The sequence below is a fragment of the Lichenostomus cassidix genome, chromosome 3, assembly GCF_008360975.1.
Source record: "Lichenostomus cassidix isolate B80296 chromosome 3, HeHo_3.0, whole genome shotgun sequence".
Lineage (NCBI taxonomy): Eukaryota > Metazoa > Chordata > Aves > Passeriformes > Meliphagidae > Lichenostomus > Lichenostomus cassidix.
In genome coordinates this window covers 69919376-69937260 of record NC_139483.1, presented here as the reverse complement: position 1 = coordinate 69937260, position 17885 = coordinate 69919376, and positions in this window count along the sequence as shown.

The following is a 17885-nucleotide window of genomic DNA, read 5'->3' as shown; positions in this document are numbered from 1 at the left end:
AATAAAAGAAATAATCCATAACTCACAGGGTCAACCACTTATCTGGTTTATTGTGCACAACAACGGGCTTTAACACAGCAAATTATCCTTATTTATTTATTCCTTATTTAATTATTTCTATTTTGTTAAGAACAGCTTGCAAGTCTGTAAGATGTCAAGAGGTATGTCAAGAGGTATTAGCAGAGAATTGAAGGTCACGGGGTGCTGCTGGCTACTGTGGCATGAAGCTGATGGTCTCAGCCAGCTGGGCACAGAGCTGGCTCACTGATATACGGGAGGCAGTGCAGTGTGAAGAACCAACTCCCTCAGCACCACTGGGTACATCTGCACTGCACACAAAGGACACGTGCTGTAAAGATAAGCATAAAAAACACAAGCATATGTGAAACTGAAACAGCTGCGTTTGTGTTTTCCCAAGGTAAGGTGGTGTGGGTTTAGCCTTCCTGGGCAGCTCAGCCCCGTGCGGCTGCTCACTCACTGTACATGCTGAGCATGATGTCATATGGTGTGGGATATCCCTCTGGTCAGCTGAGGTCAGCTGTCCTGGCTGTGTCCCCTCCCAAATCCTTCTGCAGTGGTGGGATGGGGTGTGAGAAGCAAGAAAGGGCTTGGCTCTGTGCAAGTGCTGCTTGGGAGTAACAAAAAAATTCCTGAGTTATCAACATTGTTTCCAGCACAAATGCAAACCATAACTCCATGCCAGCTGCTGCGAAGAAAATTATCCCAGTCAAATCCAGTACTGAATGCTAGTCCCATAATATATATAGTAAGAAATATATGTGTATATATTAAGGGCAGAATAACAGCAGGAGTAACACAAAACAAAGTTCCTTTACAGTTCTCTCTGTGGCAGTGAAAGCAAATCTTTCTGTTCCATCTGTTACAGTTAACTAGATGGATCTTTTAGGATTGAACAAGTCAAGGCAAACAATTTTTCTGAAGCTGAGATTTCCTGGTCCTGACTCTGTTCCCTCTTGGGCAGACACTTAAACACATAATTTGAGCTTAGTCCCTGCAGACCTGTACAAGGGAAGTCTGCTCACTAGGGCAGATATTACAGACCAGGACTGCTTGTCAAAAAAAAAGATGGCTTCTACCACCTTCCACAGTGGTAAACCACGCCATTTGCAGAAACTAGCAGTACTATCATTCTGAACATTATTTCTATTAAACGTGGTGGAAGGTTATTGATATGGCAGCTGTTAATATTCTTTGCAATGATATGATTGTTATTATGCCAGGCATTTTCTACTTATTATGCCTACAAATAATTATATTATGAAACACTCCTTGAATGACTGTTAGAAGTAGAGGGAAAATAGGGGAGAGTGAGTGAAGTTAGGTCCAAAAATAAGAATTACATGAGCACTAGCAACTTCTCAAGTGATTATCATTCTCGCATTTCAGTAATGATTATTAGTGTCAGTGAGCATTGTTCTTTCTGTGCTTTACCATCACAAATGGAACTGCAGTCTGGGCTTATTTCGAATACCTAAGAGAATCTAATTGCTATGATTAGGCTCAGTTTAACAGTTAAACTAAATCCTTTTTTAATATAAATTAAGGACATCATATTTAGACTTCAAACTTCGATGTTGCTATTTCAAAAAAATATCTGTAAAATATCACTGTGGCAAGCATAGTTCACCAAGTACTTAGGACCACTGATTTCTCTATAGAGCCCCGGAGTTACAGTGAATCTTTTTAAAATCCTCTTTCAACACCTCCTTTTTAAATTTTGTTACAAAAAAGAAACCTGAGATAGATGGAGACTTTATAACATTGCTGTAAGACTTTAATATTCTGTCTTACATTTTCACTAATTACTTTAATTGATTGCCTTTCCTGAATGATTGATGCACAGAATTTTATGTGCTGTTGAATGCCACCTGTTGTATAATCATTTTAATTATTGAATTGCATCGTTGTACCAGCACATAACACCTTCACCTTATTTTAAAATGACAGATCTATTTATGATTCTGTATGATGATCTTTCCTTGGATTAGCATCTTAGCTGTCATAATACAAATCCGGAGGCTCTTATTTAAGAACTAGAGCAGGTCTGCTCTTTTTCTTTACTTACTCTGTAAGGTGTGAAGCAGAAAATAGTCAGATTACTTCAGGGTAATTTTGGGGTTTAGAGTAACACATCTAAAAGTGTAGCTGGATGAAATTAAGTGTCTTCAGGCTTTTTCTAATCACTATTACTACTAAAATGTGGGGTTAGTTGCAGAGAGAATGGTTTTGTTTTGTTTTCTTTAAATGTGGGATCAAAGCAAACCATAAAATAGGGAAATAAATTCATACATTTTGTTTGACAATATAAATTCAATTCTCAGATCACAACAAGCAGCTGCAAATTGAATGTACATGCTTATGGCTATGGTTGTGATAGAGCCTTTGAAGAAAATCCCTTCTGTAAGCACATCAGCTGAGGAACACAGAATGTATATTCCACACCACTAGTCTCAGTGCTCTTTCTTTAACATGATACTGTTTCACATTTATCTACAAAAGCCTTTGTAAACATATTTTTTAAGACACCACTCATGGTCAGTCTAATGACTTAAGGTACAAAATAAGTATTGCTCAGGATATGCAATTAAGCCATTATCAGTAAATCACTCATATTAATACTACACTTTTTAGACAAATTAACAAGCCTACAAATAAACTTTCTCTTTCCAGTGTAGTATCCTGGAGATGCAGCTGTTCATCTATTAAGGCGAATCCCTCTTCACAGTAACCTGAATATAATGGGCAGGTATATGAAATACAAAAAAATCTCAATAAGAAATGAAAAAGTATGGAGCACGTCCCTCAGTGGTATTTGTATATTAGTTTAATGCAAGTTTTACAGGAATGAATGAATAAATAAATTACTACTCCATTCTCTCAATTCTTACATTGCCCTTGACTATTTAGGTTAGACTGCAGTCAGACAGAAGTAAGGAATGCTCCACATTTCCACATATATTGAAATGGAAAAGCTTCCTGGAAATTGAAATGAAAATCCTCAGCTCAGTTGTCTATTTTGTTGTTTCGCATGACACCAGAACAAGATGTAACTTCATCTGCTCTTTTACTGTATCATAGATTCACAGCATCAGCCTTCATTTTATCTCTGAACTAAAATAATATATGCAGCTTTTATGTTGTGACATTAAAATAGGCTTTCCCATGACTGCTACTATTTTATAGCAAAATTTTATTTCCAGATGTAAAACCCTGGAAGTGACCTAAATCTATAACATAAATCTATGAGTAAGGCACAGGGTAGCTAAGCGGAAACAAAAAGCAATTGAACAATAGAATGAAAAAGGGTATTAGCCTTATGTCCTCATATTCCTCAAGACCTAACTCAAATCCAGGCTTGGATCATAAAAGAAAATTAGCTTGATCTTCTCATTTTAGCATCCATTTGTGGAAATCACAGTACTTCAATGGAGTTAACAGTCCCTGATCAAGGGAAACATGAAACTGAAAGTCCCTGAGTGTTCAAAGCAAGCAGATGGAAGTTGTTCTGGGATAAATTGCCTTCAGCTATTCCCTTCCTTGGGACCATATCTGACACAAGCCAGTGAAACTCATCTTTATTTTAGAGAGAGTGTAATAGACCAGATAAGTCTCCGGATGATAATTGGCATAAAAATTATTAGCAGAACAGACCTGGCATTGACCATGAAATGACAATAGTGCCCCAAGAATATTTAAGAACTGAACACACCTATTCTTTAATACTAATTTCAGTTTAGCATTTTCAAGGACCAAAAAATACAGTTTCTTCTCATCTGGAAAGTGTCTTTAAACCTTATGGAATTACTCAAATTAAAAGGATCAACTTTCATGATTTGTGAGTTTGAGAGCAGCAGGTTGACTCTGCTTAGAGCAGCTGAGTCCATTTAAATTTGTTAATAAAAATGTATTCAGTGTGGGCTTCTGCTGGGAATCAAGGAAATAGACATTACAATAAGCAAAGCCCCTACAAGAAGTGAAATGGAAACCAAAAGACCCCAGCCTCATCCAGTTCAGCAAATCATTTTTGCCTTTTGGGTCAGAGTACATTGACCTCACTGAACCATTTTACTTGTGCAAGAAAAGGTAAAGAAATATGAATTTGGGAAAGGAAAAAGAGCATAATCCCATGAATAACCCTAGATCCATTTCCCCAGTACCATAACTGAATTTCCTCCTATCTTTTATTTATATACCCTAATGTAAGATCCAATCCTGCAGCACCATTTGCTGGGACTCTTTCTTGAAAGGGTTTGGGGAAGTATCCATCCATTTACAAAGAGCAAACTGTGAAACCAGCTATTTATACCTCTTATTCGTGCCAAATGGTTCTTTAAAGTTAATTTCCAAATCTCAGTATTTTGAAAATGCAGCTACAAAGGCACTTGATATAAATGGCTCAATGTTATTTCAAAAGAACTTTTAGGCAGTATGTGCCAAATAATAAAATGGTAGTACAATACCTTAAATAAGACATTAGCAGTAGGCCTGAATTTGCAAATAAGTTTGTGAGAATAAAGAGAACCAGGAAACAAAATTCATCCATAAAACACTATTTTAGACATTACATATAAAAAAGATGAAACTCTAATACCATCAGATTTTTTAAAAATACAATCTATTCTAACTTTTAAAAGTTTGTTTTTTCAGTTTTTTCTTGTACTTTACAGGAGGCTTGGAGCAGAAAGATCATCACAAAATCATGCAGTCACAGAATCAGAGAATAGTTCAGGTTGGAAGAGACCTTTAAAGGTCATCTAGTCCAACTATATGAGAAAGGACATATTCAAGTAGATCAGGTTGATCAGAGCCGTATCCAACCTGACCTTGAAGGTTTCCAGGGATGGGGCATCTACCCCCTCTCTGGGCAACCTGTTCCTGTGCTTCATCATGCCCATTACAAAAAAAAAAAAAATTGTTCCTTATTTCTAATCTTAATTTGTTCTCTTTTAGTTTAAAACCATTGCCCCTGGTTTTATTGCAACAGTCCCTACTGAAAAGTCTGCCATCATGGTTCTTATAAACCCCTTTAAGTCCTGAAAGAGTCCATCAAGCTCACCCTAAAACCTTCTCTTTTCAGACTGAATAAATCCAGTTCTCCCAGCCTTTCCTCACAGGAGAGGTGCTCCACCCCTGTGATCATCTTGGTGCCTCTCCTCTGTACTCACTCCCACAGATCCATATCATTCCTGGGCTGGGGACCCCAGAGCTGGATGCAGCACTCCAGGTGGAGTTGCACAAGAACAGAGTAGAGGGGCAGAATCCCCTCCCTTGACCTGCTGGCCACGTGGCTTTGGATGAGCCCAGGACTAAATTTTCTTTCTGGGATGTGAGTGCACTTTGCTGGCTCGAATCCAGCCTCTCATCCACCAGCACCCTCAAGTCCTTCTCAGCAGGGCTGCTCTCAATCTGCTCACCCCCATCCTGTATTGATACCAGAGGCTGCCCCAAACCTGGTGCACTACCTTGTGCTTGTCCTTGTTGAACCTCCTGAGGTTCACATCAACCCTCTTCTCCAGCTTGTCCAGGTCCCTCTGGATTGCAGCCAATTCCTCAGGTGTGTCAACTGCCCCTCTCATCTTGGTGTCATCTGCAAACTTGCTGAGGGTGCACTTGATCCCACTCCCTCGGTCAGCAACGAAGATTTTGAACATACTACTCCTAGTATTGGCCTCTTAGAGACATCACTTGTCATTGATCGCCATCTGGACACTGAGCCATTGACCACTGCTCTCTGGATACATTTACAGCCTCTGACTCACTCTTCAGAGTTTAACCAGAAATTAGATGGCAAAAATGCTGGAAGTGCTTCATATGCTTGGAAAGCTCTTGTTAGAGAATTGTCTAGAAATAAACATTGATTGTCCATTGTCTCTTCAAGGGCTATAGGTGCTACCAATATTATTTTGTTTACCATTTCTGATAATTTCAAGGTGATGTGCACTTTCAGCCATAACTGTATGGGCTATTTATCATTATTTTCCAAGAATTCCAATTCTGTCAACCCTTTACAGCTCCTTCCTATTCTCCCAACACATGCTATATCAAGAGTTCAGCAAAATTACCAAATATTATTGTATTTTAAACGAAAAACAGTCCCAAACAGAGTATTTAATATTTTCCTTTGTAAATAAAAATAGAAAAGTTGACTCCACACAAGGAAGTACTGTCATGAACTGTGATGTCAGTTCAATGTCTGCCATTACCTTCTAGCAAACAGATTCGCTTTTTAACAGCAGCTCTTACTTGCACAGGAAGAAGAAAAGGCATAGCATTTTTTGCTGTGATCAGCCGTTTCATTTTTAATGTTTCACTTGAACATGCATAAATGTATATTTCCTGAGTTGAGTAACTCCTGCAGGTGTGTTGAGCTTACAGGAGAAATACAGATTTAAAACAGACATATCACAGGGAAGCAAAAACCCATGCACCAACTGGTACATGGCAACTATCCCTATATGTGCTTCTAGCCCACAGCAAATGCCAGATAATCAGGATTCTAAGTTATTAGCACTCAGTAGGATGGTGTGTGAGCAGTTCACACAGATCAGCTAATGGCTGGTAACTCGTTCTCTACTGCAGCAGTGTAAACTCTAGGGCAGTCCTCCCCCCCACTGCTGGGGAGGGCTGCCCAGGAGCTGGAACACGCAGGGAGAGCTCTCAGCGGCCGTGAGCTGTGGGGCTGTCTAGACACGGTCCTCATAGAAGTGTCGCAATTTGAGAAAGGCAGCTGTTCCATTCCAGGTTTCCATGGTGATTTTATTTAGGGTAATAGGGGAAGGGGTTGAGGAACTGTGGAGGGGGGAGGGGAGATGGGGAAGGGTGTGGGATCCATCGAGGCTGAAATGAAAGACAGTTCGTTCCGGGTCCCACCGGGGCTTTTATCCGTGGGGCTGGGAGGAGGTCCTGACTCACATCATCCAGTCAGGAGGGGTCAAAGGGGCAGGGGCAGGGGCAGGGGAGGGAAAAACGCGTTACGACACTCTACCGCTAAATCAGTGGCCAGTTTCAGTCCTGTATGCGATGGTGCACCAAGGCTTTGTATAGGGCAGTACTTTAATTTATAAACTTTTGTCTGTGTTTGCATAGTAGGCCTAGGCTACAATGGAATTTCTAAATTAAAAGTCATAAAGCGCAACATAAATTGCAAATACCAGAGGTAACTTTGAGCACAGAATTACAGTATTTCACTTGTGGAGGCAGGGTTTTCCTGATTCCACCACAGCCCAACAGCTTTCCATTAGAGTTAGACTATGCTGGTTATACACAGATTTTGGACAACCAATTTTCACATACAGACTCTTGTGTCTTTCAGTCTGTCTGTGAGGGATATACTTGGCATAGGACTTTATATTGTATGTACATTTATCATCACTCATACTTGAGGCAATGAAAGAAACATTCAACACTGCAAGGGATATTTTGATATCAACAATATTAATCAGAGGGAAATGTGATGTCATTTTCAGAGGAGAATATGAGTTGAATGCTTCTGAATTCACTCTCAGATATGAGGGGTTACTTTGAGAGACCTGACCCCAAAATCAACTCATCTGAGAGAAGTTGTGAAATACATGGCTTCACATTAGAGAACTTAAGAGTAGAAGGGAGCAAATTCTGTAGTTGTTCTGGCAGACTCTGTCAAACAGGTCATTCAGATTCTGCTGGTTACTTCCTTCTGAGTCCCATAAGTTTTGTTTGACTTTCAGAAAGGACATTCAGACATGATTTGAAGAATGCAATACAATGAGAATTCAAGCACTTCCTTTGTTCCAATGGTTAATCAATCTCACTTTTAAGAATATGGTACCTCATTTTAATTTTAACTTGTCTGTCTGCAGCTCCCAGTCATTGGTTCAGTGTTCTGTATTTTTCCCTTGAAGATACTTAAATACTATAATCAAATTATCTCTCAGAGATTGTGCAGTCTCTGAAGGGCATTTTATGGTTCTTTTCTGTACCACCATTCCAACATTCTTTTAGAAAATGTCTATAGCAGAGTAGCGCATGATATTTCTGTACCAGGCTTGCCACTGCTGTGAGTTAGAATTAAAATCACCTTGCTGCTCCAATTTGTGGCCCCCCACCTATACACCAAAGGATCTGCCAGCTCCTTGCTGCCTAACACAAAGACAAGTTTAGTTACATGTCCTGTATAACCCCAAATTGACTTCCAACACTGCTTTCCAAAATGTCAAACTGCACTCTGATTATTTTCCTGATTTTCTTATTCCCTCTCCAGTTCAAAGATACTTTGTTTGGCAATGTATCTCTTAGATCAGAGGAACATTAGAGCTACAGGGTCAGTAAGGTCATTATAACCTTAATTTAAAAGTAGTGACTTTAACTGATGCCAGTTGACTTTACAGACTGAAATGCTGGACATGAACTGTGTATCTGTGGTCACATTACTATTAGAGCATAAAGAGGTACAGCTGTTACATTGACACAAAGACAAATCGGTGAGATAAGGGATGTAGGCATGGATGTATACATATGCAAATACTTCAAGATTAATGTATTGCAGTATTCAATAATATTTACAGCTTGACACCATTATAATTGTACTGTTTTGATAAGTTTAAATCAAAAATTCTTCTTCCTTTTTTCATGCATCTCGAATTTTATCACACCATCTGCACTATACAAGAGCCTGCATGCTTCACTGTAATTGTGTTTTCCATGCAAAACAAAACATGTACATTGAAATTATATTATCTGTATAGCTACTGGAAGTTCTGGATCTGCAATCAACAGCTCTCATTCAGGCAGGCCTGTGCATTTCTAAAGCCAATCACAGAGGTTTTGATAGTTCAAATCCCTCAAAGGTCAAGTACTGTGAAGATGTCAGTGGACAGCAGAGCTTTCTTGTTCCTTCAGCTTGTGATACAATGCAGGAAATTACAGTATCTTAGTGTTAGAAAAATACTGAAGTAAAATCACTGGCATTGTTGAGGTTCCAGAGTATTTTGCGTTGGGGGTTTTGATTGGTTTTGTTTCTGGGTATTTGTTTCAGGGGCTTTTCTGGTTTTTTTTGGGGGGGTGGGCAGTGGTATTTGTTTGTTTTGTTTAGGGTTTTTTGTTATATTTATGTATTATTTATTATGCTTAGGACTTTCTCTATATTCACTAGGTTGGCTTTATGCCAGAGTAGGTTAACTACATCAAATGATCCAGGCTAACATGCAGAGAGACATGAGTTTAAATTGTGACTTTAAGACCTTTTCTGCTTTGTTATATAGTGGACTCAGTACAATGTTCTTGCTCCACTGAGATTCTGAGGTGAACTCAAGATTTATCTGATCCATTCACACTGTGCAAGTTCTCTAAGAAGAACCAAAAGAAAGGAGCAGAAGAGACCAAGAGAATCACCACATAATAAGGCACAAGATAAATACAGCCTGGACTCAGTCCTTGAAACTGCTGTTCCCCATGTGTGTGGTTAGAAATTGCCAAATGATCCTGCAGCACAGATCTCACCACACTACAAGGCGGCAATAGAAAACATCCCTATAATTTGACAGAGGGAAATTCCTTATGGATTCCAAAGCTGACAAACCTGATAGAGCCGTTTCATTACTCTCATATCCTGCTTCAGACAAAGAAAGTAAGATTTATTTAATTTCTTGCAAGGAAGCCGACAGACAATCAGATAAGCACGTTATTGCAATAAATGGAAGTGTGAAGTTCTGATTTTTGGCCCAGCTGGAAGAACCTGCTGAGTAAACATGACTGCAAAAACTACGGCTACACCTCACACATGAGGGACACAGATATTTGAAATGACTCTGCTTGTCTGACCCCAAAAGCAGGGTCTTCAGTAAGCACAGCATACACCCAACCCCAAAGACACTGCTGGGCTTTAAAGCCTTAATGGTGTACAGCTCTACCTTCTCAGGGACCTTTGCAGCTCCTTCTCACTATGGTGCAGACCCACCCTCAGGTCATCACCATTCTTTATCCTAGAAAAGGCTCATTTTTTAAAGCTTACCATCTGAAATACATACTAAAAATTAGAACATAAAAATATAAAATGCAGAACATGGTTACCTGTATATAATCCAATATAACAGAATTTCTGTGTATACAAAAATAACTCATTATATGTTAATTCTATCCTCTCACATTCTTCATGACCATCTATTTACCTCCACAGCTAATGCCCAACAGATCATCCCCTTGTGGAAAACGGAACTGTCTGGAACTGTCTGAAAAGCAGAACACATTTGGCAGAAATAACCATAATGAAGATAAGTGTTAACACAACATGCTAAACTCAGTCCGGGACACAGGCTTTCAAACAGCTATTTCCAGCTTGCAGTTGAGAAACTGTTTCAGACAACATAAAAAGCTGTATCTAACACTTTCTGACAGTGCCATATTGTCAGGGACTAACACAAAAAGGAGGTGTACATGAAAAGGCAAGGATGAGTTCACCTTCATTGCTACTAAAACTTCTAAGCTATCAAAATAATCAGAATAATCAGAAAATTAAGAACTGAAACACAGGAAGAAACTAGCTAGCTTGCATTCCAGCAGCTTCAGTTGGTAGATCAGTGGGATCTTGGCAATATTGGTATCATCTACACCTTAAAGCTATTCAGATATTTGTTTAAAGTGAGTTAAAGAAAGGCAAGCTTTAACAGTGAAAACAGAAATAGCAATAATAGAAAAACTCAGTCAGGGGAACAAAACTGTATTATAGTCTACAGAGAGTCCAGAACAGAATTTTGTGCACTTGCCATTGATTGGGACAAATAAAACACAGTGAATAAAGGTTAATAAAGAAATCAGAAAGGTACCAAAAGCCACTGAAAATGACAAGAAAAAGGACAAGCTGAAAGCCTACATAGACCTTTACAACAGAGCTGCCCAAGCTTTGTGTAACTGATATATATATTGAAAACAAGCACAGAGCTAATTTGTATGTAACAGGAGAATTCAGCTTTCCTCCTTACTTTTTGCTGAAAAAAACCACATTGATTTAAAATTGGTGTTGCATGGCCTGAAGAAAACAGCAAAAACATCTCAAGGACTGAATGCTGCTTTTTGCCTGCATCAATTACTTTCACAATGGGTTCACAATAAGACAATCCTCAGCAGTGGCCTAAACTGTCTCCAGGTGCAGTCACCAGGAGACTTGAATTAGGGCACCATGAGAGTTTGCAGTCAGTCTCCCTCTCTTTGTGAAATCAATTTCTCACAAATGGACCTAGGGGAGTGTCTCATTTTCCTTTCTCTCACCAAATATCCATAACAGAAACTAAATACAATTCAGCCAAATCACCAGTCTTAAAAATCTTGAAATTCTATTTCAGATGAGAAAAGATGTTGTTTTAAAAAAAACAGCTTTTTTTGTTTTCCTTGGTCTTATACAGTATGCAAAATATTATTCACTTGGATTTGATTCATATCCTTTCATGCAATGTAAAGCCATTCCACTGGTTTTCTAGAAAAAGCTTTCATAATACGTACAAGCTTTACATATAACCTGTACTTGCAAAATTAAAATCTAATGTTATAAGGTTACATGAGATCCTGTACAATGATACCTTGAATAAGTAAAATAAAATGTCATTTACAGGGGTGCTAAAACCACTATATCTCTAGACTTGCTTCTTCCTCAGCTCAGCCCAAGTAGGCAGCAGGAGTTTGCCCATCTGTGCCAGGAGGGCTGGTGAGGTTGCCCAGGAACTTGACATGGTGCAAAAACCAGAGTCAACAAGGCAGAAAAAAAGCCATGCGGCCATTCCTGCATAGAGTGCCAGATTTATTCACTGGTCACTTTTTCTGTGCAGACAAAGAGCAGTACAGATATACTCCCAGCTTTTACTTTGAGATATCCAGTGAGACCAAGAAGCATGAGGAGTTCTATAGATTGCTATGCTCCAATTACAAAATTAGGGCGTTCTGATGAAAAGTATATGATATAGTTGTTCATATATGCTGATGGATCTTATTCCTCAGCAGGATATTTGTAAGCTGAAGAAAGATTTCACTGCCTATGCCAAAGGTGATAACAAAAGGATGGAGAAAGGAGAGCCTAGCTGGTGAAGCATGCTTTTAATGACATTATGCAAATACAGGTGCTTTGTGCTTAGCTCTTAGCCTTTTTTTTTCTTTTTTTTTTTTTGGGGGGGGGGGGAGGGGGCAACTAAAATTTTTTTTTCATTTTTTCATCCTTTAAATTTGTTGCAGAAAGAATATCGCAAGTTTTTTCCCCCCCTCTTAGTACTACACTTTGCTCCATGGAATATAGTTATGTTTAATTCTATGTGATAAAATTTTACACAGGAAGTCATTGAATTACATAATTACAGTTATTTAAAACATCTTTTGGAATAAATCTTTTAAATATTCTGAGCTCACCATATTCACAGCAGCTTTAGTCACAGCTGGTAATATTAATTGCTCTACTTTCTGCCTCCATTTCTCTCTCATCTTTTACTTCATGCTTTCTCCATGCTGGAGACAAAATTTTGCACTCAATGTAACACTTCAACCAAAAAAAAAAAACAGTTGAAGCCATCTGGTTAAGACCTTGGGTTTCACCTAGCATCCACTGTGATCAGAGTCAAGCTGGTCTCCAAGGGGCTTTGGCAAAGGTATTTGCACCTGCAAATTATGACCTTTTTGCAGTTTGCATGCCCTAGATCAGTAAACAGATGTATGAATAAACATCTGAAAAGGAAAATTCCTTTGGACATTAGCTCATCTGTGACCACTCGAAAAAATGGTTTTATCAGGTGCTTTGGTAGCAAGGGATAATTTATGATTTGTGTCCTAGGAGGACAGTCGTCACTTCTGTCTCTTTCATTGCCACAAACACATGAATCTGCTGGGACACAGGAACACCATTGAGAGCAGAAAAAAGACAACATCAACAATGGAAATACATCATACATAAAAGTGACACATACACAAAAGACCTATAAATAAAATAACAAATTAGCAACACAGCCAGGCAGCTTCCTTGTTGTTGATATCCATCATCAGAGCAGCTAGGGAGGCATTAGACAGACAACGTGCTGCTCCAATTCAGCAAACCTGCAGAACTCTAACAGCCCTCATTTGATGGTCAGCACATGTTAAATACAATGGTTCTCCTCAAAAATGCAAATGAATTCTGAGGAGACTGTTCCTGTGCACAGAGTTGATGCCGTGCATATAGATTTCTTTCTCTCTTTGCAGACAGGAGACTTGGGGTATTTATAAACAGATTCGTTATATCTATCTAATGTAACTAATTCCCCAGAATTTTATTACATAAATTTCCAGGTGATAAAATTTATTGGCCTCTGAAGATAGATAAAGAAACTCCTGTGAGTGTGTCTATGTACATATATGAATGCATATGACAAGAGGAAAAGACAGTAGGATAAAAGGCCAGCAGATATCATATTCTAATTTTTTCTTCCATTTAAGAACTAATTAAATTTATAATTTAAAATTATTTGCATAATTCTAACTTGTTCATATAGCAGTGAATTCTTTCATTTTATATAGGAAGTTACAGACAAGAAAAGAAAATCCTCTCTTATTAGAGACATAATTCATTGATGAACAATAGCTAAGTAGGAAAAGAAAAATACATAGAACAACAAGATATCAGCCAGTTGGTAAACAAGTGTTTATTCCATTTTATAACATTCTGGACCATGAGAAAATCTGGTCTCCAATTCCATAGATAAATTCATCATTTTCAGTCCATAAATTCCAATAGCAAGGATAACTACTGAAGCATTTTATAAATGTAATATTACAAAGGAAGGTACTTGCTTGAAATTCTTGAGATGAGTATGTTCTCATTTTGTCTCAAGGTTTGAGAGAAATAACATTGCTAATGACAGGCCACAAGATTATGTAACTCTAGAATTTAAAGAAGAAAATGTATTAAATGTCTTAATATATTAAAATACCGTTTATTTGTAGAACTATTTTTTTCTGAAGTAGCACTTACATCTATTTTTTAATTGTGAAGAAGACAAAACCTTTCTCATATACTTATGTAAACATACACAAACATATATATGTGGGTGGGGTAAAAAACAAGCAGCTTTTATTGATTCTTTACATGGAACATAATACTGTGGCCCAACACTGAAATAATTCCAATAGTGTGAGGCAATGTAGACATTTTCTTTAGACACAAAATTAAAAGATGCCTGCCTTTCCAAATACTAAATTGGACATCTGGGGCAAGGTATGTCTTCACACCCAAAAATATTTTATTTAGGGTCTAATCATCTCTATCATAATTCAGTTTACTAGTGCTGTGCTGTGGGGTTTAACCACTGTAACTGCTTTAAGAAAGCAGACAATACAACACTTGTGGGTTTTCTGCCTTAGACAAGAGCAAAGGAGAAAACCATAAAGTGCCACTGTGACATTGTGCAAACCTACCCATAACACCATCTCCAAAAAGTGATAGCAGAACTGGAAAAGCACAGAGAAGGTGACAAGAAAGGACCAAGCTACTGAGAAATTGAGGGAGACTGAGAAAATTGCTCCGAATTTCAGCTGGATCAGAAACAATTACAGGTTCTACAAGACATAGGCATGACACAGTTTATGAAGCCATGATTGTCATGAAACTGAGTGATTAAAAATAACTCTACTATGAAGTGCATACCTGAACTATGAGTTCATTGCTATAATGTGATGGAAACCATAATTGTGTGTTTAAAGAGAGATTTACAGAAAGTTTCATCAGACATTATTACCATAACACTATGGATACAGCATATCAATGGGAGCTGGAAATGCTTATTAAGATAAGCTCCAATAAATACTCACACTCTTCAGAAATTTCTTCCCTACCCTTGTCGTACAAGATTCTCTCTCATGGGAGACACTAGGCTCAGCAGAATTTTAGTACAATCCAGTACATTTATGCTTCAAATGTTATTAGATCTGGAATTTCAGCAGTGCATTTTAGTCAAACAGTCTTATTTTTTAACTTACTTTTTCTTTTTTTTACTAGCAGTATATGAAAAAAACCCAAAAGGCAAAAACTTTTCCACATCAACTCTTTGTGGCCATTCTGTGTGGTGTGTGGCTGTGCCCTCCATCTTTATCTGCAGTCAGCCATCACTGATGGGAACGTTCTCTGAAGCCATCTACTGTTCATTTTAAGATCAAACACCCAGAACATCTGATCTGTAGTTAAGAGTTTTACAAATCAGACCTTGTTTTCTGTTAAAAAAGTTTCCCACAAGATTTCTTTAGCAGATGGTGGAAAAGTTATATATTATTAATGCTATCCAATTCCATTAGAAATAGTGTGTTTGCTATCTAGGACAAAGAGAAAATTCATAGTCTCCGTCTGTATAGAGTGTTTGATTCTGAAGAATTTTTACATAAGCAACAAAACAATTTAAGTTTACTCAACAGTTATTGCAGAATCAGAGTGTTCCATATCTGCTTTCAAACCCATTAAAAGTTGTTCCTTCTTTATTTTCAAAACCCAAAATATAGGAAGGTAATGGAACTTAATGTATCATTCTGGACTGAATCTAAAATCATACCACCATTTATGAAACAGATCTTTTTTTTTTCCATCACGTTCAGAAATATCCCTAGGAAATCTGCTTGTTTTGTACCTGTGGAAAATGTCACAACCACAAAATATTGGTCTTTTTCATCCAAGAGATGTTGGTATTAATATTAAAATTGTCTGAGGCAAGGCACTTTCATCTATATTTCATTTCACATTTAGATTCAGTCTCGTGTTTTACTAAGCCCATCTGCATCTCTATCTGTCTTTAAAATGTTCAGTGGGAAAAAATCTCCTCTCTGATTTATACATTGATCAAGCTGAGTGGAACAAACACATACATTTTGGAGACTAGCTACATGTACTGAGCCTCTGATAATTACTGAGAAGATTCCCAGCTGCTTTAAATTGTATTGTTTTATCCACTTTTCTCTCTAAATTTTATCAGCTTAAGAAGGTGGGCTAACTGAGGCACAAAAAAAAATTAAGAGCTGTTAGGTTCACCAAACCTGAAGGAAAAAACTTTTATCATCCAATGTTGCACGAAAGAATCTTATATCTAATATGGATGGCAATTAATATTTTTTAAAGATAAAACATACTTTTTCCAGTATTTTGGAGCTAATACAAACAAGGAAAAATGTTTCAATTCTACCATCCCATCATCCCTTTTTGTGCTCATCAAGCACAAAAGTCATTATCCCACACTTGCTCAGTGCCATGGGTAATTCTGGTCCTTTCCATTTACAGAAAATCTAACGGTAAAATATTCAAGCTACCTACATAAACATATATTTAAATGAAACACCTGAATAACTTGCCTTTGGACTGCATAAAATTTTTCTCTTGGGATAACATACTATTTGAACAGGAGTCTTCAAAACCGCTGCAGTGACCACTAACCTAAGACTACCACTATCAAAGAAGGATGGATTATTGCTGGTAAGCCCCCACTGAGGCATCTCAACTTCCCACTTCCTAAATCAGCCCCGTCAACTCCTGAACTGACAATTCCAGCACTCCCTGCATGCAGCCCACCTAAGTGGTTGCCTTCGTAGCCCAGCAGTCTTTAGATGCAAGCAGAAATGAGATCCAACTACCATGGAGCAGAACTGTATACAAAAATCTGTGTAAATAGTTTATCAAAACATGATTTTTCCACCACTACTCTGAGAGGAGATGACCTTTCCACTGGAGCAATATGGCAGGGGTGTCTCTCAGCTTCCCTGGCTGAGTATGCTGAGTGCACAGAGCTGACTTACAATTATATTGTAGAGTCTTTGGAGAACACGAATCTTTCTGTTTATGCATAGTAATTTCCCTGCCCATGAGTAGAACATTAATAAAAAATAAACACTAACAAAACAATAGCACTCCACTAAAATATGAAACCATAATTGTGTTCAGGATTTTTACTTTATAGCTTTTGTATTGATATATTGCTGTACTGCATTCCAGTATGTACAGACAAATATATTTAAATCATACTTAATATGGCATACCTATTTCACTTAAGCATCCAGGGAAATATCTTTTTGGGCTTTTTGGTGCTAAATTGATTTCAATGAAAAACAATTTCTTTAGTCTTTCCAAGCAGAAATGCTTCTGAGTGAAATAGCAACTCAGTATTTCAGCCTCTGCTCATTTGAAAATCACATATCCTACATTACATGATGGTTCCTGCTAGAATACAGTACAGATTACTCCTTCTAAACATGAAAATATAAGCCATACAACAGGCCCTTGGGAGACAGTGATGGGTAGTCTCACCCAAATTATATGCAGCTGACAAGAAAAAGAGGAAGCTCTTTGACTTTCCCAAGCACTGCATTCTGACCCTCATGCCCATGTCACAGGGGTGAATGAGGCTTTGAATAGATGGACAGCACCTCTCCAGACAGAATATGTTCAATTTCCACAGTGTCAATTTGAATGTAGAGAGGGGTTAGGACAGAGTTTGTCTGGGCAGAGCAGTGCTCTATACAAGCACTACAGCTTGGAGAGCCATCTGATTTGCAAAGTGTTACACAAGGGGAATGAAGTCAACAAAGGCTCACACCTGTTTTCACAAGTAGAAATAACCATGAGAGCCTGCTATTGTTTGGTCTGAGAATATTGATAAAAGTCATAAAAAATGTTGAGGAACCAGCTTCACAAAACTGTTATTCAGAATGCTGTAGGGTCTCCAGTTTCACAATGACTCTGAAACAAATGAGACCAATGATGGAGAAAAAAGAGATGCCATTTCCCTATTGGTGTTCCCAAGCTGTCCAACATTCTCCCTTCTAATTCCCTTCTTTTTTTTCTCTCTTTTTTTTTTTTTTTTTTTTTTCCTTGCATACCTTTAATAGATTGAAGAAGTAATGTGATA